General features: G+C 37.5%; 5 non-coding genes across 5 annotated transcripts; 2 read left to right on the top strand and 3 right to left on the bottom strand.

The window, feature by feature from the left end:
* Window positions 1–603: 603 nt before the first annotated feature.
* TRNAT-AGU (transfer RNA threonine (anticodon AGU)) lies at window positions 604–677 on the top strand. Its single transcript has one exon. It is a non-coding gene; the product is annotated as a tRNA-Thr (tRNA).
* Window positions 678–14,736: 14,059 nt separating this feature from the next.
* Window positions 14,737–14,810, top strand: TRNAT-AGU (transfer RNA threonine (anticodon AGU)). The gene has a single exon. It is a non-coding gene; the product is annotated as a tRNA-Thr (tRNA).
* Window positions 14,811–17,631: 2,821 nt separating this feature from the next.
* On the bottom strand, window positions 17,632–17,713 carry TRNAL-GAG (transfer RNA leucine (anticodon GAG)). The gene has a single exon. It is a non-coding gene; the product is annotated as a tRNA-Leu (tRNA).
* Window positions 17,714–21,173: 3,460 nt separating this feature from the next.
* TRNAS-ACU (transfer RNA serine (anticodon ACU)) lies at window positions 21,174–21,255 on the bottom strand. Its single transcript has one exon. It is a non-coding gene; the product is annotated as a tRNA-Ser (tRNA).
* Window positions 21,256–22,944: 1,689 nt separating this feature from the next.
* Window positions 22,945–23,026, bottom strand: TRNAS-ACU (transfer RNA serine (anticodon ACU)). The gene has a single exon. It is a non-coding gene; the product is annotated as a tRNA-Ser (tRNA).
* Between the last annotated feature and the right edge of the window lie 225 nt (window positions 23,027–23,251).

Raw genomic sequence — 23,251 nt, 5'->3', positions numbered from 1 at the left:
CACAATGGATTAGCAGTCCGTCGCCTTAACCACTAGTCCACCTCGTCTACATAGCGCCTGTGCGTTTAGGTGGGAAGATGTTGAGAGGGTTTTTACCAGTCAGTGTTTTTTCACTGAAGATTGTATGTTGGCTTTTGTCAGAGTTGCCTTATCTCGTCAACTACAGTGCCTGTTGTTTGAAGTTAGCTTGGGGAAAACTCTATCAGAAATGAACCAGTGCTGAGGTTTTTAATATCAATTAGTCATAATTTTTCCTCCTTTTGGTTTTGCCATGGCATTTCTTCAATCTGTCTATTCTGTGTCATAACTTGGAAGCAAAACAAGTCCCAAATTTCAGCTGTGCTAAAAGATGGCTCATTCAATTGCAAAACTTCAAAGCCTTTGTCCTCGATACAGCTTCTGTAAATTTGTCAGTCTTTTAAATGAATGCTCTTCAAAATTTACTTGGCTTCTTAAGTGTTATGACTGAGATTGAAATCTTATTCCATGTTTCTGCTCTATGTGGAATGGAACTCAAGCTCAATATTGTTTTGCTGCGCTAACCAGTTGAATGTTCGATTGGTGCTTCAATCTTCCTTGGATTTCAAATGCATGCCATTTTCTGGTGCTGTGGCTTAGTTGGTTAAAGCGCCTGTCTAGTAAACAGGAGATCCTGAGTTCGAATCTCAGCAGTGCCTTGTTTTCATCTCCTCACAAAGAAGCATCCTATCTTAAAAATAGTGCAATTGTGAGATTAAAAATCTCTTCTATCTAAGAGATATAAAGGAAGAAAGATGGCTTCAAGCATGACAATGTAAAACCAGTTGATTTAGTTTTGAAATGCCTCCTTTCTATGCATCTCTAATCCGTTTATCCAATGTATCTCACCTTTATGTCCTTTGTCTTAGTTGGTCAAAGAGCCTGTTTAGTAAACAGAAAATCTTGAATTTGAATGCCAGCAGTGCTATTCTTTCTTTATGTCAGTTTGGGGCTTCTTAACTCTCTAAGCAGGCTTTCTAATGTATCACACCTGTTTGTCCTTTGTCATAGTTGGTCAAAGAGCCTGTTTAGTAAACAGAAAATCTTGAATTTGAATGCCAGCAGTCCTCTTCCTTCTTTATCTCAGTTTAGGGCTGTTTAACTCTCTAAGCAGGCTTTCTAATGTATCACACCTGTTTGTCCTTTGTCTTAGTTGGTCAAAGAGCCTATTTAGTAAATGGAAAATCTTGAATTTGAATGCCAGCAGTCCTTTTCCTTCTTTATCTCAGTTTAGGGCTGTTTAACTCTCTAAGCAGGCTTTTTAATGTTTCGCACCTGTTTGTCCTTTGGCTTAGTTGGTCAAAGAGCCTATTTAGTAAAAGGAAAATCTTGATTTTGAATGTCAGCAGTGCTTTCTAATCTTCATCTCATTTTGTGGGTTTTTACCCCAAAAAGAGGACTTTTACTCTTGTTTGTCATCAAATATTAATTTCCCACAGCCCTAATATAGTGCAATTGAGAAAAAAAATTCTCTGCTGTTGAAACACTTTAAAAGGAATTAGAGGATATAATTTTCTTTACAGAATATAGGATGGCATCAAGCTTTACAAATTAAAACCAGTGGATTTACAGATCTGACTCTGCAAAGTTTGATAGCAGCACAGGAGTATTGTAGACTTTCATGCTTGAAGTGTCCACCGCTTGGGTTAAAAATGAAAACCAAACCATTCAAAATGAAAGAAGAAGCAGATTAATCCGACGAGGATGGGATTCGAACCCATGCATGCAGAGCACAATGGATTAGCAGTCCATCACCTTAACCACTCGGCCACCTCTTCTACATAGCGCACGTGCGTTTAGGTGGGAAGATGTTGAGAGGGTTTTTACCAGTCAGTGTTTTTTCACTGAAGATTGTATGTTGGCTTTTGTCAGAGTTGCCTTATCTCGTCAACTACAGTGCCTGTTGTTTGAAGTTAGCTTGGGGAAATCTCTATCAGAAATGAACCAGTGCTGAGGTTTTTAATATCAATTAGTCATAATTTTTCCTCCTTTTGGTTTTGCCATGGCATTTCTTCAATCTGTCTATTCTGTGTCATAACTTGGAAGCAAAACAAGTCCCAAATTTCAGCTGTGCTAAAAGATGGCTCATTCAATTGCAAAACTTCAAAGTCTTTGTCCTCGATACAGCTTCTGTAAATTTGTCAGTCTTTTAAATGAATGCTCTTCAAAATTTACTTGGCTTCTTAAGTGTTATGACTGAGATTGAAATCTTATTCCATGTTTCTGCTCTACGTGAAATGGAACTCAAGCTCAATATTGTTTTGCTGCGCTAACCAGTTGAATGTTCGATTGGTGCTTCAATCTTCCTTGGATTTCAAATGCATGCCATTTTCTGGTGCTGTGGCTTAGTTGGTTAAAGTTCCTGTCTAGTAAACAGGAGATCCTGAGTTCGAATCTCAGCAGTGCCTTGTTTTCATCTCCTTACAAAGAAGCTTCCTATCTTAAAAATAGGTGTTTCACTTGCGACTGATAGTGCAATTGTGAGATTAAAAATCTCTTCTATCTAAGAGATATAAAGGAAGAAAGATGGCTTCAAGCATGACAATGTAAAACCAGTTGATTTATTTTTGAAATGCCTCCTTTCTATGCATCTCTAATCCATTTATCCAATGTATCTCACCTTTATGTCCTTTGGCTTAGTTGGTCAAAGAGCCTGTTTAGTAAACAGAAAATCTTGAATTTGAATGCCAGCAGTGCTATTCTTTCTTTATGTCAGTTTGGGGCTTCTTAACTCTCTAAGCAGGCTTTCTAATGTATCACACCTGTTTGTCCTTTGTCTTAGTTGGTCAAAGAGCCTGTTTAGTAAACAGAAAATCTTGAATTTGAATGCCAGCAGTCCTCTTCCTTCTTTATCTCAGTTTAGGGCTGTTTAACTCTCTAAGCAGGCTTTCTAATGTATCACACCTGTTTGTCCTTTGTCTTAGTTGGTCAAAGAGCCTATTTAGTAAATGGAAAATCTTGAATTTGAATGCCAGCAGTCCTTTTCCTTTTTTATCTCAGTTTAGGGCTGTTTAACTCTCTAAGCAGGCTTTTTAATGTTTCGCACCTGTTTGTCCTTTGGCTTAGTTGGTCAAAGAGCCTATTTAGTAAAAGGAAAATCTTGATTTTGAATGTCAGCAGTGCTTTCTATTCTTCATCTCATTTTGTGGGTTTTTACCCCAAAAAGAGGACTTTTACTCTTGTTTGTCATCAAATATTAATTTCCCACAGCCCTAATATAGTGCAATTGAGAAAAAAAATTCTCTGCTGTTGAAACACTTTAAAAGGAATTAGAGGATATAATTTTCTTTACAGAATATAGGATGGCATCAAGCTTTACAAATTAAAACCAGTGGATTTACAGATCTGACTCTGCAAAGTTTGATAGCAGCAAAGGAGTATTGTAGACTTTCATGCTTGAAGTGTCCACCGCTTGGGTTAAAAATGAAAACCAAACCATTCAAAACGAAAGAATAAGTAGATTAATCCGACGAGGATGGGATTCGAACCCATGCATGCAGAGCACAATGGATCAGCAGTCGATCACCTTAACAACTCGGCCACCTCTTCTACATAGCGCACGTGCGTTTAGGTGGGAAGATGTTGAGAGGGTTTTTACCAGTCAGTGTTTTTTCACTGAAGATTGTATGTTGGCTTTTGTCAGATTTGACTTATGTCGTCAACTACAGTGCCTGTTGTTTGAAGTTAGCTTGGGGAAAACTCTATCAGAAATGAACCAGTGCTGAGGTTTTTAATATCAATTAGTCATAATTTTTCCTCCTTTTGGTTTTGCCATGGCATTTCTTCAATCTGTCTATTCTGTGTCATAACTTGGAAGCAAAACAAGTCCCAAATTTCAGCTGTGCTAAAAGATGGCTCATTCAATTGCAAAACTTCAAAGCCTTTGTCCTCGATACAGCTTCTGTAAATTTGTCAGTCTTTTAAATGAATGCTCTTCAAAATTTACTTGGCTTCTTAAGTGTTATGACTGAGATTGAAATCTTATTCCATGTTTCTGCTCTACGTGAAATGGAACTCAAGCTCAATATTGTTTTGCTGCGCTAACCAGTTGAATGTTCGATTGGTGCTTCAATCTTCCTTGGATTTCAAATGCATGCCATTTTCTGGTGCTGTGGCTTAGTTGGTTAAAGTTCCTGTCTAGTAAACAGGAGATCCTGAGTTCGAATCTCAGCAGTGCCTTGTTTTCATCTCCTTACAAAGAAGCTTCCTATCTTAAAAATAGTTGTTTCACTTGCGACTGATAGTGCAATTGTGAGATTAAAAATCTCTTCTATCTAAGAGATATAAAGGAAGAAAGATGGCTTCAAGCATGACAATGTAAAACCAGTTGATTTAGTTTTGAAATGCCTCCTTTCTATGCATCTCTAATCCATTTATCCAATGTATCTCACCTTTATGTCCTTTGGCTTAGTTGGTCAAAGAGCCTGTTTAGTAAACAGAAAATCTTGAATTTGAATGCCAGCAGTGCTATTCTTTCTTTATGTCAGTTTGGGGCTTCTTAACTCTCTAAGCAGGCTTTCTAATGTATCACACCTGTTTGTCCTTTGTCTTAGTTGGTCAAAGAGCCTGTTTAGTAAACAGAAAATCTTGAATTTGAATGCCAGCAGTCCTCTTCCTTCTTTATCTCAGTTTAGGGCTGTTTAACTCTCTAAGCAGGCTTTCTAATGTATCACACCTGTTTGTCCTTTGTCTTAGTTGGTCAAAGAGCCTATTTAGTAAATGGAAAATCTTGAATTTGAATGCCAGCAGTCCTTTTCCTTTTTTATCTCAGTTTAGGGCTGTTTAACTCTCTAAGCAGGCTTTTTAATGTTTCGCACCTGTTTGTCCTTTGGCTTAGTTGGTCAAAGAGCCTATTTAGTAAAAGGAAAATCTTGATTTTGAATGTCAGCAGTGCTTTCTATTCTTCATCTCATTTTGTGGGTTTTTACCCCAAAAAGAGGACTTTTACTCTTGTTTGTCATCAAATATTAATTTCCCACAGCCCTAATATAGTGCAATTGAGAAAAAAAATTCTCTGCTGTTGAAACACTTTAAAAGGAATTAGAGGATATAATTTTCTTTACAGAATATAGGATGGCATCAAGCTTTACAAATTAAAACCAGTGGATTTACAGATCTGACTCTGCAAAGTTTGATAGCAGCACAGGAGTATTGTAGACTTTCATGCTTGAAGTGTCCACCGCTTGGGTTAAAAATGAAAACCAAACCATTCAAAATGAAAGAAGAAGCAGATTAATCCGACGAGGATGGGATTCGAACCCATGCATGCAGAGCACAATGGATTAGCAGTCCATCACCTTAACCACTCGGCCACCTCTTCTACATAGCGCACGTGCGTTTAGGTGGGAAGATGTTGAGAGGGTTTTTACCAGTCAGTGTTTTTTCACTGAAGATTGTATGTTGGCTTTTGTCAGAGTTGCCTTATCTCGTCAACTACAGTGCCTGTTGTTTGAAGTTAGCTTGGGGAAATCTCTATCAGAAATGAACCAGTGCTGAGGTTTTTAATATCAATTAGTCATAATTTTTCCTCCTTTTGGTTTTGCCATGGCATTTCTTCAATCTGTCTATTCTGTGTCATAACTTGGAAGCAAAACAAGTCCCAAATTTCAGCTGTGCTAAAAGATGGCTCATTCAATAGCAAAACTTCAAAGTCTTTGTCCTCGATACAGCTTCTGTAAATTTGTCAGTCTTTTAAATGAATGCTCTTCAAAATTTACTTGGCTTCTTAAGTGTTATGACTGAGATTGAAATCTTATTCCATGTTTCTGCTCTACGTGAAATGGAACTCAGGCTCAATATTGTTTTGCTGCGCTAACCAGTTGAATGTTCGATTGGTGCTTCAATCTTCCTTGGATTTCAAATGCATGCCATTTTCTGGTGCTGTGGCTTAGTTGGTTAAAGTTCCTGTCTAGTAAACAGGAGATCCTGAGTTCGAATCTCAGCAGTGCCTTGTTTTCATCTCCTTACAAAGAAGCTTCCTATCTTAAAAATAGGTGTTTCACTTGCGACTGATAGTGCAATTGTGAGATTAAAAATCTCTTCTATCTAAGAGATATAAAGGAAGAAAGATGGCTTCAAGCATGACAATGTAAAACCAGTTGATTTAGTTTTGAAATGCCTCCTTTCTATGCATCTCTAATCCATTTATCCAATGTATCTCACCTTTATGTCCTTTGGCTTAGTTGGTCAAAGAGCCTGTTTAGTAAACAGAAAATCTTGAATTTGAATGCCAGCAGTGCTATTCTTTCTTTATGTCAGTTTGGGGCTTCTTAACTCTCTAAGCAGGCTTTCTAATGTATCACACCTGTTTGTCCTTTGTCTTAGTTGGTCAAAGAGCCTGTTTAGTAAACAGAAAATCTTGAATTTGAATGCCAGCAGTCCTCTTCCTTCTTTATCTCAGTTTAGGGCTGTTTAACTCTCTAAGCAGGCTTTCTAATGTATCACACCTGTTTGTCCTTTGTCTTAGTTGGTCAAAGAGCCTATTTAGTAAATGGAAAATCTTGAATTTGAATGCCAGCAGTCCTTTTCCTTTTTTATCTCAGTTTAGGGCTGTTTAACTCTCTAAGCAGGCTTTTTAATGTTTCACACCTGTTTGTCCTTTGGCTTAGTTGGTCAAAGAGCCTATTTAGTAAAAGGAAAATCTTGATTTTGAATGTCAGCAGTGCTTTCTATTCTTCATCTCATTTTGTGGGTTTTTACCCCAAAAAGAGGACTTTTACTCTTGTTTGTCATCAAATATTAATTTCCCACAGCCCTAATATAGTGCAATTGAGAAAAAAAATTCTCTGCTGTTGAAACACTTTAAAAGGAATTAGAGGATATAATTTTCTTTACAGAATATAGGATGGCATCAAGCTTTACAAATTAAAACCAGTGGATTTACAGATCTGACTCTGCAAAGTTTGATAGCAGCACAGGAGTATTGTAGACTTTCATGCTTGAAGTGTCCACCGCTTGGGTTAAAAATGAAAACCAAACCATTCAAAACGAAAGAAGAAGCAGATTAATCCGACGAGGATGGGATTCGAACCCATGCATGCAGAGCACAATGGATTAGCAGTCCATCACCTTAACCACTCGGCCACCTCTTCTACATAGCGCACGTGCGTTTAGGTGGGAAGATGTTGAGAGGGTTTTTACCAGTCAGTGTTTTTTCACTGAAGATTGTATGTTGGCTTTTGTCAGAGTTGCCTTATCTCGTCAACTACAGTGCCTGTTGTTTGAAGTTAGCTTGGGGAAATCTCTATCAGAAATGAACCAGTGCTGAGGTTTTTAATATCAATTAGTCATAATTTTTCCTCCTTTTGGTTTTGCCATGGCATTTCTTCAATCTGTCTATTCTGTGTCATAACTTGGAAGCAAAACAAGTCCCAAATTTCAGCTGTGCTAAAAGATGGCTCATTCAATTGCAAAACTTCAAAGTCTTTGTCCTCGATACAGCTTCTGTAAATTTGTCAGTCTTTTAAATGAATGCTCTTCAAAATTTACTTGGCTTCTTAAGTGTTATGACTGAGATTGAAATCTTATTCCATGTTTCTGCTCTACGTGAAATGGAACTCAAGCTCAATATTGTTTTGCTGCGCTAACCAGTTGAATGTTCGATTGGTGCTTCAATCTTCCTTGGATTTCAAATGCATGCCATTTTCTGGTGCTGTGGCTTAGTTGGTTAAAGTTCCTGTCTAGTAAACAGGAGATCCTGAGTTCGAATCTCAGCAGTGCCTTGTTTTCATCTCCTTACAAAGAAGCTTCCTATCTTAAAAATAGGTGTTTCACTTGCGACTGATAGTGCAATTGTGAGATTAAAAATCTCTTCTATCTAAGAGATATAAAGGAAGAAAGATGGCTTCAAGCATGACAATGTAAAACCAGTTGATTTAGTTTTGAAATGCCTCCTTTCTATGCATCTCTAATCCATTTATCCAATGTATCTCACCTTTATGTCCTTTGGCTTAGTTGGTCAAAGAGCCTGTTTAGTAAACAGAAAATCTTGAATTTGAATGCCAGCAGTGCTATTCTTTCTTTATGTCAGTTTGGGGCTTCTTAACTCTCTAAGCAGGCTTTCTAATGTATCACACCTGTTTGTCCTTTGTCTTAGTTGGTCAAAGAGCCTGTTTAGTAAACAGAAAATCTTGAATTTGAATGCCAGCAGTCCTCTTCCTTCTTTATCTCAGTTTAGGGCTGTTTAACTCTCTAAGCAGGCTTTCTAATGTATCACACCTGTTTGTCCTTTGTCTTAGTTGGTCAAAGAGCCTATTTAGTAAATGGAAAATCTTGAATTTGAATGCCAGCAGTCCTTTTCCTTTTTTATCTCAGTTTAGGGCTGTTTAACTCTCTAAGCAGGCTTTTTAATGTTTCGCACCTGTTTGTCCTTTGGCTTAGTTGGTCAAAGAGCCTATTTAGTAAAAGGAAAATCTTGATTTTGAATGTCAGCAGTGCTTTCTATTCTTCATCTCATTTTGTGGGTTTTTACCCCAAAAAGAGGACTTTTACTCTTGTTTGTCATCAAATATTAATTTCCCACAGCCCTAATATAGTGCAATTGAGAAAAAAAATTCTCTGCTGTTGAAACACTTTAAAAGGAATTAGAGGATATAATTTTCTTTACAGAATATAGGATGGCATCAAGCTTTACAAATTAAAAACAGTGGATTTACAGATCTGACTCTGCAAAGTTTGATAGTAGCACAGGAGTATTGTAGACTTTCATGCTTGAAGTGTCCACCGCTTGGGTTAAAAATGAAAACCAAACCATTCAAAACGAAAGAAGAAGCAGATTAATCCGACGAGGATGGGATTCGAACCCATGCATGCAGAGCACAATGGATTAGCAGTCCATCACCTTAACCACTCGGCCACCTCTTCTACATAGCGCACGTGCGTTTAGGTGGGAAGATGTTGAGAGGGTTTTTACCAGTCAGTGTTTTTTCACTGAAGATTGTATGTTGGCTTTTGTCAGAGTTGCCTTATCTCGTCAACTACAGTGCCTGTTGTTTGAAGTTAGCTTGGGGAAAACTCTATCAGAAATGAACCAGTGCTGAGGTTTTTAATATCAATTAGTCATAATTTTTCCTCCTTTTGGTTTTGCCATGGCATTTCTTCAATCTGTCTATTCTGTGTCATAACTTGGAAGCAAAACAAGTCCCAAATTTCAGCTGTGCTAAAAGATGGCTCATTCAATTGCAAAACTTCAAAGTATTTGTCCTCGATACAGCTTCTGTAAATTTGTCAGTCTTTTAAATGAATGCTCTTCAAAATTTACTTGGCTTCTTAAGTGTTATGACTGAGATTGAAATCTTATTCCATGTTTCTGCTCTACGTGAAATGGAACTCAAGCTCAATATTGTTTTGCTGCGCTAACCAGTTGAATGTTCGATTGGTGCTTCAATCTTCCTTGGATTTCAAATGCATGCCATTTTCTGGTGCTGTGGCTTAGTTGGTTAAAGTTCCTGTCTAGTAAACAGGAGATCCTGATTTCGAATCTCAGCAGTGCCTTGTTTTCATCTTCTTACAAAGAAGCTTCCTATCTTAAAAATAGGTGTTTCACTTGCGACTGATAGTGCAATTGTGAGATTAAAAATATCTTCTATCTAAGAGATATAAAGGAAGAAAGATGGCTTCAAGCATGACAATGTAAAACCAGTTTATTTAGTTTTGAAATGCCTCCTTTCTATGCATCTCTAATCCATTTATCCAATGTATCTCACCTTTATGTCCTTTGGCTTAGTTGGTCAAAGAGCCTGTTTAGTAAACAGAAAATCTTGAATTTGAATGCCAGCAGTGCTATTCTTTCTTTATGTCAGTTTGGGGCTTCTTAACTCTCTAAGCAGGCTTTCTAATGTATCACACCTGTTTGTCCTTTGTCATAGTTGGTCAAAGAGCCTGTTTAGTAAACAGAAAATCTTGAATTTGAATTCCAGCAGTCCTCTTCCTTCTTTATCTCAGTTTAGGGCTGTTTAACTCTCTAAGCAGGCTTTCTAATGTATCACACCTGTTTGTCCTTTGTCTTAGTTTGTCAAAGAGCCTATTTAGTAAATGGAAAATCTTGAATTTGAATGCCAGCAGTCCTTTTCCTTCTTTATCTCAGTTTAGGGCTGTTTAACTCTCTAAGCAGGCTTTTTAATGTTTTTCACCTGTTTGTCCTTTGGCTTAGTTGGTCAAAGAGCCTATTTAGTAAAAGGAAAATCTTGATTTTGAATGTCAGCAGTGCTTTCTATTTTTCATCTCATTTTGTGGGTTTTTACCCCAAAAAGAGGACTTTTACTCTTGCTTGTCATCAAATATTAATTTCCCATAGCCCTAATATAGTGCAATTGAGAAAAAAAATTCTCTGCTGTTGAAACACTTTAAAAGGAATTAGAGGATATAATTTTCTTTACAGAATATAGGATGGCATCAAGCTTTACAAATTAAAACCAGTGGATTTACAGATCTGACTCTGCAAAGTTTGATAGCAGCACAGGAGTATTGTAAACTTTCATGCTTGAAGTGTCCACCGCTTGGGTTAAAAATGAAAACCAAACCATTCAACACGAAAGAAGAAGCAGATTAATCCGACGAGGATGGAATTCGAACCCTTGCATGCAGAGCACAATGGATCAGCAGTCCATCTCCTTAACCACTCGGCCACCTCTTCTACATAGCACCTGTGCGTTTAGGTGGGAAGATGTTGAGAGGGTTTTTACCAGTCTGTGTTTTTTCACTGAAGATTGTATGTTGGCTTTTGTCAGATTTGACTTTTCTCGTCAACTACAGTGCCTGTTGTTTGAAGTTAGCTTGGGGAAAACTCTATCAGAAATGAACCAGTGCTGAGGTTTTTAATATCAATTAGTCATATTTTTTCCTCGTTTTGGTTTTGCCATGGCATTTCTTCAATCTGTCTATTCTGCGTCATAACTTGGAAGCAAAACAAGTCCCAAATTTCAGCTGTGCTAAAAGATGGCTCATTCAATTGCAAAACTTCAAAGTCTTTGTCCTCGATACAGCTTCTGTAAATTTGTCAGTCTTTTAAATGAATGCTCTTCAAAATTTACTTGGCTTCTTAAGTGTTATGACTGAGATTGAAATCTTATTCCATGTTTCTGCTCTACGTAAAATGGAACTCAAGCTCAATATTGTTTTGCTGCGCTAACCAGTTGAATGTTCGATTGGTGCTTCAATCTTCCTTGGTTTTCAAATGCATGCCATTTTCTGGTGCTGTGGCTTAGTTGTCTAGTAAACAGGAGATCCTGAGTTCGAATCTCAGCAGTGCCTTATTTTCATCTCCTTACAAAGAAGCTTCCTATCTTAAAAATAGGTGTTTCACTTGCGACTGATAGTGCAATTGTGAGATTAAAAATCTCTTCTATCTAAGAGATATAAAGGAAGAAAGATGGCTTCAAGCATGACAATGTAAAACCAGTTGATTTAGTTTTGAAATGCCTCCTTTCTATGCATCTCTAATCCGTTTATCCAATGTATCTCACCTTTATGTCCTTTGGCTTAGTTGGTCAAAGAGCCTGTTTAGTAAACAGAAAATCTTGAATTTGAATGCCAGCAGTGCTATTCTTTCTTTATGTCAGTTTGGGGCTTCTTAACTCTCTAAGCAGGCTTTCTAATGTATCACACCTGTTTGTCCTTTGTCATAGTTGGTCAAAGAGCCTGTTTAGTAAACAGAAAATCTTGAATTTGAATGCCAGCAGTCCTCTTCCTTCTTTATCTCAGTTTAGGGCTGTTTAACTCTCTAAGCAGGCTTTCTAATGTATCACACCTGTTTGTACTTTGTCTTAGTTTGTCAAAGAGCCTATTTAGTAAATGGAAAATCTTGAATTTGAATGCCAGCAGTCCTTTTCCTTCTTTATCTCAGTTTAGGGCTGTTTAACTCTCTAAGCAGGCTTTTTAATGTTTTTCACCTGTTTGTCCTTTGGCTTAGTTGGTCAAAGAGCCTATTTAGTAAAAGGAAAATCTTGATTTTGAATGTCAGCAGTGCTTTCTATTTTTCATCTCATTTTGTGGGTTTTTACCCCAAAAAGAGGACTTTTACTCTTGCTTGTCATCAAATATTAATTTCCCATAGCCCTAATATAGTGCAATTGAGAAAAAAAATTCTCTGCTGTTGAAACACTTTAAAAGGAATTAGAGGATATAATTTTCTTTACAGAATATAGGATGGCATCAAGCTTTACAAATTAAAACCAGTGGATTTACAGATCTGACTCTGCAAAGTTTGGTAGCAGCACAGGAGTATTGTAAACTTTCATGCTTGAAGTGTCCACCGCTTGGGTTAAAAATGAAAACCAAACCATTCAACACGAAAGAAGAAGCAGATTAATGCGACGAGGATGGGATTCGAACCCATGCATGCAGAGGACAATGGATTAGCAGTCCATCGCCTTAACCACTCGTCCACCTCGTCTACATAGCGCCTGTGCGTTTAGGTGGGAAGATGTTGAGAGGGTTTTTACCAGTCAGTGTTTTTTCACTGAAGATTGTATGTTGGCTTTTGTCAGAGTTGCCTTATCTCGTCAACTACAGTGCCTGTTGTTTGAAGTTAGCTTGGGGAAAACTCTATCAGAAATGAACCAGTGCTGAGGTTTTTAATATCAATTAGTCATAATTTTTCCTCCTTTTGGTTTTGCCATGGCATTTCTTCAATCTGTCTATTCTGTGTCATAACTTGGAAGCAAAACAAGTCCCAAATTTCAGCTGTGCTAAAAGATGGCTCATTCAATTGCAAAACTTCAAAGCCTTTGTCCTCGATACAGCTTCTGTAAATTTGTCAGTCTTTTAAATGAATGCTCTTCAAAATTTACTTGGCTTCTTAAGTGTTATGACTGAGATTGAAATCTTATTCCATGTTTCTGCTCTATGTGGAATGGAACTCAAGCTCAATATTGTTTTGCTGCGCTAACCAGTTGAATGTTCGATTGGTGCTTCAATCTTCCTTGGATTTCAAATGCAAGCCATTTTCTGGTGCTGTGGCTTAGTTGGTTAAAGCGCCTGTCTAGTAAACAGGAGATCCTGACTTCGAATCTCAGCAGTGCCTTGTTTTCATCTCCTCACAAAGAAGCATCCTATCTTAAAAATAGGTGTTTCACTTGAGACTGATAGTGTAATTGTGAGATTAAAAATCTCTTCTATCTAAGATATATAAAGGAAGAAAGATGGCTTCAAGCATGTCAATGTAAAACCAGTTGATTTAGTTTTGAAATGCCTCCTTTCTATGCATCTCTAATCCATTTATACAATGTATCTCACCTTTATGTCCTTTGGCTTAGTTGGTCAAAGAGCCTGTTTAGTAAACAGAAAATCTTGAATTTGAATGCCAGCAGTGCTATTCTTTCTTTATGTCAGTTTGGGGCTTCTTAACTCTCTAAGCAGGCTTTCTAAAGTATCACACCTGTTTGTCCTTTGTCATAGTTGGTCAAAGAGCCTGTTTAGTAAACAGAAAATCTTGAATTTGAATGCCAGCAGTCCTCTTCCTTCTTTATCTCAGTTTAGGGCTGTTTAACTCTCTAAGCAGGCTTTCTAATGTATCACACCTGTTTGTCCTTTGTCTTAGTTGGTCAAAGAGCCTATTTAGTAAATGGAAAATCTTGAATTTGAATGCCAGCAGTCCTTTTCCTTCTTTATCTCAGTTTAGGGCTGTTTAACTCTCTAAGCAGGCTTTTTAATATTTCGCACCTGTTTGTCCTTTGGCTTAGTTGGTCAAAGAGCCTATTTAGTAAAAGGAAAATCTTGATTTTGAATGTCAGCAGTGCTTTCTATTCTTCATCTCATTTTGTGGGTTTTTACCCCAAAAAGAGGACTTTTACTCTTGTTTGTCATCAAATATTAATTTCCCACAGCCCTAATATAGTGCAATTGAGAAAAAAAATTCTCTGCTGTTGAAACACTTTAAAAGGAATTAGAGGATATAATTTTCTTTACAGAATATACGATGGCATCAAGCTTTACAAATTAAAACCAGTGGATTTACAGATCTGACTCTGCAAAGTTTGGTAGCAGCACAGGAGTATTGTAAACTTTCATGCTTGAAGTGTCCACCGCTTGGGTTAAAAATGAAAACCAAACCATTCAACACGAAATAAGAAGCAGATTAATGCGACGAGGATGGGATTCGAACCCATGCATGCAGAGCACAATGGATAAGCAGTCCGTCGCCTTAACCACTCGTCCACCTCGTCTACATAGCGCCTGTGCGTTTAGGTGGGAAGATGTTGAGAGGGTTTTTACCAGTCAGTGTTTTTTCACTGAAGATTGTATGTTGGCTTTTGTCAGAGTTGCCTTATCTCGTCAACTACAGTGCCTGTTGTTTGAAGTTAGCTTGGGGAAAACTCTATCAGAAATGAACCAGTGCTGAGGTTTTTAATATCAATTAGTCATAATTTTTCCTCCTTTTGGTTTTGCCATGGCATTTCTTCAATCTGTCTATTCTGTGTCATAACTTGGAAGCAAAACAAGTCCCAAATTTCAGCTGTGCTAAAAGATGGCTCATTCAATTGCAAAACTTCAAAGCCTTTGTCCTCGATACAGCTTCTGTAAATTTGTCAGTCTTTTAAATGAATGCTCTTCAAAATTTACTTGGCTTCTTAAGTGTTATGACTGAGATTGAAATCTTATTCCATGTTTCTGCTCTATGTGGAATGGAACTCAAGCTCAATATTGTTTTGCTGCGCTAACCAGTTGAATGTTCGATTGGTGCTTCAATCTTCCTTGGATTTCAAATGCATGCCATTTTCTGGTGCTGTGGCTTAGTTGGTTAAAGCGCCTGTCTAGTAAACAGGAGATCCTGAGTTCGAATCTCAGCAGTGCCTTGTTTTCATCTCCTCACAAAGAAGCATCCTATCTTAAAAATAGGTGTTTCACTTGCGACTGATAGTGCAATTGTGAGATTAAAAATCTCTTCTATCTAAGAGATATAAAGGAAGAAAGATGGCTTCGAGCATGACAATGTAAAACCAGTTGATTTAGTTTTGAAATGCCTCCTTTCTATGCATCTCTAATCCGTTTATGCAATGTATCTCACCTTTATGTCCTTTGTCTTAGTTGGTCAAAGAGCCTGTTTAGTAAACAGAAAATCTTGAATTTGAATGCCAGCAGTGCTATTCTTTCTTTATGTCAGTTTGGGGCTTCTTAACTCTCTAAGCAGGCTTTCTAATGTATCACACCTGTTTGTCCTTTGTCATAGTTGGTCAAAGAGCCTGTTTAGTAAACAGAAAATCTTGAATTTGAATGCCAGCAGTCCTCTTCCTTCTTTATCTCAGTTTAGGGCTGTTTAACTCTCTAAGCAGGCTTTCTAATGTATCACACCTGTTTGTCCTTTGTCTTAGTTTGTCAAAGAGCCTATTTAGTAAATGGAAAATCTTGAATTTGAATGCCAGCAGTCCTTTTCCTTCTTTATCTCAGTTTAGGGCTGTTTAACTCTCTAAGCAGGCTTTTTAATGTTTCGCACCTGTTTGTCCTTTGGCTTAGTTGGTCAAAGAGCCTATTTAGTAAAAGGAAAATCTTGATTTTGAATGTCAGCAGTGCTTTCTATTCTTCATCTCATTTTGTGGGTTTTTACCCCAAAAAGAGGACTTTTACTCTTGCTTGTCATCAAATATTAATTTCCCATAGCCCTAATATAGTGCAATTGAGAAAAAAAATTCTCTGCTGTTGAAACACTTTAAAAGGAATTAGAGGATATAATTTTCTTTACAGAATATAGGATGGCATCAAGCTTTACAAATTAAAACCAGTGGATTTACAGATCTGACTCTGCAAAGTTTGATAGCAGCACAGGAGTATTGTAAACTTTCATGCTTGAAGTGTCCACCGCTTGGGTTAAAAATGAAAACCAAACCATTCAAAACAAAAGAAGAAGCAGATTAATCCGACGAGGATGGGATTCGAACACATGCATGCAGAGCACAATGGATTAGCAGTCCATCACCTTAACCTCTCGGCCACCTTTTCTACATAGAGCACGTGCGTTTAGGTGGGAAGATGTTGAGAGGGTTTTTACCAGTCAGTGTTTTTTCACTGAAGATTGTATGTTGGCTTTTGTCAGAGTTGCCTTATCTCGTCAACTACAGTGCCTGTTGTTTGAAGTTAGCTTGGGGAAAACTCTATCAGAAATGAACAGTGCTGAGGTTTTTAATATCAATTAGTCATAATTTTTCCTCCTTTTGGTTTTGCCATGGCATTTCTTCAATCTGTCTATTCTGTGTCATAACTTGGAAGCAAAACAAGTCCCAAATTTCAGCTGTGCTAAAAGATTTCTCATTCAATTGCAAAACTTCAAAGTCTTTGTCCTCGATACAGCTTCTGTAAATTTGTCAGTCTTTTAAATGAATGCTCTTCAAGATTTACTTGGCTTCTTAAGTGTTATGACTGAGATTGAAATCTTATTCCATGTTTCTGCTCTACGTGGAATGGAACTCAAGCTCAATAATGTTTTGCTGCGCTAACCAGTTGAATGTTCGATTGGTGCTTCAATCTTCCTTGGATTTCAAATGCATGCCATCTTCTGGTGCTGTGGCTTAGTTGGTTAAAGCGCCAGTCTAGTAAACAGGAGATCTGGAGTTTGAATCTCAGCAGTGCCTTCTCCTCACAAAGAAGCTTCCTATTTTAAAAATAGGTGTTTCACTTGCGACTGATAGTGCAATTGTGAGATTAAAAATCTCTTCTATCTAAGAGATATAAAGGAAGAAAGATGGCTTCAAGCATGACAATGTAAAACCAGTTGATTTAGTTTTGAAATGCCTCCTTTCTATGCATCTCTAATCCATTTATCCAATGTATCTCACCTTTATGTCCTTTGGCTTAGTTGGTCAAAGAGCCTGTTTAGTAAACAGAAAATCTTGAATTTGAATGCCAGCAGTGCTATTCTTTCTTTATGTCAGTTTGGGGCTTCTTAACTCTCTAAGCAGGCTTTCTAATGTATCACACCTGTTTGTCCTTTGTCTTAGTTGGTCAAAGAGCCTGTTTAGTAAACAGAAAATCTTGAATTTGAATGCCAGCAGTCCTCTTCCTTCTTTATCTCAGTTTAGGGCTGTTTAACTCTCTAAGCAGGCTTTCTAATGTATCACACCTGTTTGTCCTTTGTCTTAGTTTGTCAAAGAGCCTATTTAGTAAATGGAAAATCTTGAATTTGAATGCCAGCAGTCCTTTTCCTTCTTTATCTCAGTTTAGGGCTGTTTAACTTTCTAAGCAGGCTTTTTAATGTTTTTCACCTGTTTGTCCTTTGGCTTAGTTGGTCAAAGAGCCTATTTAGTAAAAGGAAAATCTTGATTTTGAATGTCAGCAGTGCTTTCTATTCTTCATCTCATTTTGTGGGTTTTTACCCCAAAAAGAGGACTTTTACTCTTGTTTGTCATCAAATATTAATTTCCCACAGCCCTAATATAGTGCAATTGAGAAAAAAAATTCTCTGCTGTTGAAACACTTTAAAAGGAATTAGAGGATATAATTTTCTTTACAGAATATAGGATGGCATCAAGCTTTACAAATTAAAACCAGTGGATTTACAGATCTGACTCTGCAAAGTTTGATAGCAGCACAGGAGTATTGTAAACTTTCATGCTTGAAGTGTCCACCGCTTGGGTTAAAAATGAAAACCAAACCATTCCACATGATAGAAGAAGCAGATTAATCCAACGAGGATGGGATTCAAACCCATGCATGCAGAGCACAATGGATTCTCAGTCCTTCGCCTTAACCACTCGTCCACCTCGTCTACATAGCGCCTGTGCGTTTAGGTGGGAAGATGTTGAGAGGGTTTTTACCAGTCAGTGTTTTTTCACTGAAGATTGTATGTTGGCTTTTGTCAGAGTTGCCTTATCTCGTCAACTACAGTGCCTGTTGTTTGAAGTTAGCTTGGGGAAAACTCTATCAGAAATGAACCAGTGCTGAGGTTTTTAATATCAATTAGTCATAATTTTTCCTCCTTTTGGTTTTGCCATGGCATTTCTTCAATCTGTCTATTCTGTGTCATAACTTGGAAGCAAAACAAGTCCCAAATTTCAGCTGTGCTAAAAGATGGCTCATTCAATTGCAAAACTTCAAAGCCTTTGTCCTCGATACAGCTTCTGTAAATTTGTCAGTCTTTTAAATGAATGCTCTTCAAAATTTACTGTGCTTCTTAAGTGTTATGACTGAGATTGAAATCTTATTCCATGTTTCTGCTCTACGTGGAATGGAACTCAAGCTCAATATTGTTTTGCTGCACTAATCAGTTGAATGTTCGATTGGTGCTTCAATCTTCCTTGGATTTCAATTGCCTGCTATTTTCTGGTGCTGTGGCTTAGTTGGTAAAAGTGCCTGTCTAGTAAACAGGAGATCCTGAGTTCGAATCTCAGCAGTGCCTTGTTTTCATCTCCTCACAAAGAAGCATCCTATCTTAAAAATAGGTGTTTCACTTGCGACTGATAGTGCAATTATGAGATTAAAAATCTCTTCTATCTAAGAGATATAAAGGAAGAAAGATGGCTTCAAGTATGACAATGTAAAACCAGTTGATTTAGTTTTGAAATGCCTCCTTTCTATGCATCTCTAATCCGTTTATCCAATGTATCTCACCTTTATGTCCTTTGGCTTAGTTGGTCAAAGAGCCTGTTTAGTAAACAGAAAATCTTGAATTTGAATGCCAGCAGTGCTATTCTTTCTTTATGTCAGTTTGGGGCTTCTTAACTCTCTAAGCAGGCTTTCTAATGTATCACACCTGTTTGTCCTTTGTCATAGTTGGTCAAAGAGCCTGTTTAGTAAACAGAAAATCTTGAATTTGAATGCCAGCAGTCCTCTTCCTTCTTTATCTCAGTTTAGGGCTGTTTAACTCTCTAAGCAGGCTTTCTAATGTATCACACCTGTTTGTCCTTTGTCTTAGTTGGTCAAAGAGCCTATTTAGTAAATGGAAAATCTTGAATTTGAATGCCAGCAGTCCTTTTCCTTCTTTATCTCAGTTTAGGGCTGTTTAACTCTCTAAGCAGGCTTTTTAATGTTTCGCACCTGTTTGTCCTTTGGCTTAGTTGGTCAAAGAGCCTATTTAGTAAAAGGAAAATCTTGATTTTGAATGTCAGCAGTGCTTTCTATTCTTCATCTCATTTTGTGGGTTTTTACCCCAAAAAGAGGACTTTTACTCTTGTTTGTCATCAAATATTAATTTCCCACAGCCCTAATATAGTGCAATTGAGAAAAAAAATTATCTGCTGTTGAAACACTTTAAAAGGAATTAGAGGATATAATTTTCTTTACAGAATATACGATGGCATCAAGCTTTACAAATTAAAACCAGTGGATTTACAGATCTGACTCTGCAAAGTTTGGTAGCAGCACAGGAGTATTGTAAACTTTCATGCTTGAAGTGTCCACCGCTTGGGTTAAAAATGAAAACCAAACCATTCAACACGAAATAAGAAGCAGATTAATGCGACGAGGATGGGATTCGAACCCATGCATGCAGAGAACAATGGATTAGCAGTCCATCGCCTTAACCACTCGTCCACCTCGTCTACATAGCACCTGTGCGTTTAGGTGGGAAGATATTGAGAGGGTTTTTACCAGTCAGTGTTTTTTCACTGAAGATTGTATGTTGGCTTTTGTCAGAGTTGCCTTATCTCGTCAACTACAGTGCCTGTTGTTTGAAGTTAGCTTGGGGAAAACTCTATCAGAAATGAACCAGTGCTGAGGTTTTTAATATCAATTAGTCATAATTTTTCCTCCTTTTGGTTTTGCCATGGCATTTCTTCAATCTGTCTATTCAGTGTCATAACTTGGAAGCAAAACAAGTCCCAAATTTCAGCTGTGCTAAAAGATGGCTCATTCATTTGCAAAACTTCAAAGCCTTTGTCCTCGATACAGCTTCTGTAAATTTGTCAGTCTTTTAAATGAATGCTCTTCAAAATTTACTTGGCTTCTTAAGTGTTATGACTGAGATTGAAATCTTATTCCATGTTTCTGCTCTATGTGGAATGGAACTCAAGCTCAATATTGTTTTGCTGCGCTAACCAGTTGAATGTTCGATTGGTGCTTCAATCTTCCTTGGATTTCAAATGCATGCTATTTTCTGGTGCTGTGGCTTAGTTGGTTAAAGCGCCTGTCTAGTAAACAGGAGATCCTGACTTCGAATCTCAGCAGTGCCTTGTTTTCATCTCCTCACAAAGAAGCATCCTATCTTAAAAATAGGTGTTTCACTTGAGACTGATAGTGCAATTGTGAGATTAAAAATCTCTTCTATCTAAGAGATATAAAGGAAGAAAGATGGCTTCAAGCATGACAATGTAAAACCAGTTGATTTAGTTTTGAAATGCCTCCTTTCTATGCATCTCTAATCCATTTATACAATGTATCTCACCTTTATGTCCTTTGGCTTAGTTGGTCAAAGAGCCTGTTTAGTAAACAGAAAATCTTGAATTTGAATGCCAGCAGTGCTATTCTTTCTTTATGTCAGTTTGGGGCTTCTTAACTCTCTAAGCAGGCTTTCTAAAGTATCACACCTGTTTGTCCTTTGTCATGGTTGGTCAAAGAGCCTGTTTAGTAAACAGAAAATCTTGAATTTGAATGCCAGCAGTCCTCTTCCTTCTTTATCTCAGTTTAGGGCTGTTTAACTCTCTAAGCAGGCTTTCTAATGTATCACACCTGTTTGTCCTTTGTCTTAGTTGGTCAAAGAGCCTATTTAGTAAATGGAAAATCTTGAATTTGAATGCCAGCAGTCCTTTTCCTTCTTTATCTCAGTTTAGGGCTGTTTAACTCTCTAAGCAGGCTTTTTAATGTTTCGCACCTGTTTGTCCTTTGGCTTAGTTGTTCAAAGAGCCTATTTAGTAAAAGGAAAATCTTGATTTTGAATGTCAGCAGTGCTTTCTATTCTTCATCTCATTTTGTGGGTTTTTACCCCAAAAAGAGGACTTTTACTCTTGCTTGTCATCAAATATTAATTTCCCATAGCCCTAATATAGTGCAATTGAGAAAAAAAAATCTCTGCTGTTGAAACACTTTAAAAGGAATTAGAGGATATAATTTTCTTTACAGAATATAGGATGGCATCAAGCTTTACAAATTAAAACCAGTGGATTTACAGATCTGACTCTGCAAAGTTTGATAGCAGCACAGGAGTATTGTAAACTTTCATGCTTGAAGTGTCCACCGCTTGGGTTAAAAATGAAAACCAAACCAATCAACACGAAAGAAGAAGCAGATTAATACGACGAGGATGGGATTCGAACCCATGCATGCAGAGGACAATGGATTAGTAGTCCATCGCCTTAACCACTCGTCCACCTCGTCTACATAGCGCCTGTGCGTTTAGGTGGGAAGATGTTGAGAGGGTTTTTACCAGTCAGTGTTTTTTCACTGAAGATTGTATGTTGGCTTTTGTCAGAGTTGCCTTATCTCGTCAACTACAGTGCCTGTTGTTTGAAGTTAGCTTGGGGAAAACTCTATCAGAAATGAACCAGTGCTGAGGTTTTTAATATCAATTAATCATAATTTTTCCTCCTTTTGGTTTTGCCATGGCATTTCTTCAATCTGTCTATTCTGTGTCATAACTTGGAAGCAAAACAAGTCCCAAATTTCAGCTGTGCTAAAAGATGGCTCATTCATTTGCAAAACTTCAAAGCCTTTGTCCTCGATACAGCTTCTGTAAATTTGTCAGTCTTTTAAATGAATGCTCTTCAAAATTTACTTGGCTTCTTAAGTGTTATGACTGAGATTGAAATCTTATTCCATGTTTCTGCTCTATGTGGAATGGAACTCAAGCTCAATATTGTTTTGCTGCGCTAACCAGTTGAATGTTCGATTGGTGCTTCAATCTTCCTTGGATTTCAAATGCATGCTATTTTCTGGTGCTGTGGCTTAGTTGGTTAAAGCGCCTGTCTAGTAAACAGGAGATCCTGACTTCGAATCTCAGCAGTGCCTTGTTTTCATCTCCTCACAAAGAAGCATCCTATCTTAAAAATAGGTGTTTCACTTGAGACTGATAGTGCAATTGTGAGATTAAAAATCTCTTCTATCTAAGAGATATAAAGGAAGAAAGATGGCTTCAAGCATGACAATGTAAAACCAGTTGATTTAGTTTTGAAATGCCTCCTTTCTATGCATCTCTAATCCATTTATACAATGTATCTCACCTTTATGTCCTTTGGCTTAGTTGGTCAAAGAGCCTGTTTAGTAAACAGAAAATCTTGAATTTGAATGCCAGCAGTGCTATTCTTTCTTTATGTCAGTTTGGGGCTTCTTAACTCTCTAAGCAGGCTTTCTAAAGTATCACACCTGTTTGTCCTTTGTCATGGTTGGTCAAAGAGCCTGTTTAGTAAACAGAAAATCTTGAATTTGAATGCCAGCAGTCCTCTTCCTTCTTTATCTCAGTTTAGGGCTGTTTAACTCTCTAAGCAGGCTTTCTAATGTATCACACCTGTTTGTCCTTTGTCTTAGTTGGTCAAAGAGCCTATTTAGTAAATGGAAAATCTTGAATTTGAATGCCAGCAGTCCTTTTCCTTCTTTATCTCAGTTTAGGGCTGTTTAACTCTCTAAGCAGGCTTTTTAATGTTTCGCACCTGTTTGTCCTTTGGCTTAGTTGTTCAAAGAGCCTATTTAGTAAAAGGAAAATCTTGATTTTGAATGTCAGCAGTGCTTTCTATTCTTCATCTCATTTTGTGGGTTTTTACCCCAAAAAGAGGACTTTTACTCTTGCTTGTCATCAAATATTAATTTCCCATAGCCCTAATATAGTGCAATTGAGAAAAAAAAATCTCTGCTGTTGAAACACTTTAAAAGGAATTAGAGGATATAATTTTCTTTACAGAATATAGGATGGCATCAAGCTTTACAAATTAAAACCAGTGGATTTACAGATCTGACTCTGCAAAGTTTGATAGCAGCACAGGAGTATTGTAAACTTTCATGCTTGAAGTGTCCACCGCTTGGGTTAAAAATGAAAACCAAACCAATCAACACGAAAGAAGAAGCAGATTAATACGACGAGGATGGGATTCGAACCCATGCATGCAGAGGACAATGGATTAGTAGTCCATCGCCTTAACCACTCGTCCACCTCGTCTACATAGCGCCTGTGCGTTTAGGTGGGAAGATGTTGAGAGGGTTTTTACCAGTCAGTGTTTTTTCACTGAAGATTGTATGTTGGCTTTTGTCAGAGTTGCCTTATCTCGTCAACTACAGTGCCTGTTGTTTGAAGTTAGCTTGGGGAAAACTCTATCAGAAATGAACCAGTGCTGAGGTTTTTAATATCAATTAATCATAATTTTTCCTCCTTTTGGTTTTGCCA

This window comes from Dendrobates tinctorius, unplaced genomic scaffold (assembly GCF_039654945.1).
Source record: "Dendrobates tinctorius isolate UK_male_01 unplaced genomic scaffold, ASM3965494v1 ptg000204l, whole genome shotgun sequence".
In the NCBI taxonomy this organism is placed as follows: Eukaryota; Metazoa; Chordata; class Amphibia; order Anura; family Dendrobatidae; genus Dendrobates; species Dendrobates tinctorius.
The sequence above is the reverse complement of the archived record's forward strand: the minus strand, read 5'-3'. Positions and strand labels throughout refer to the sequence as shown.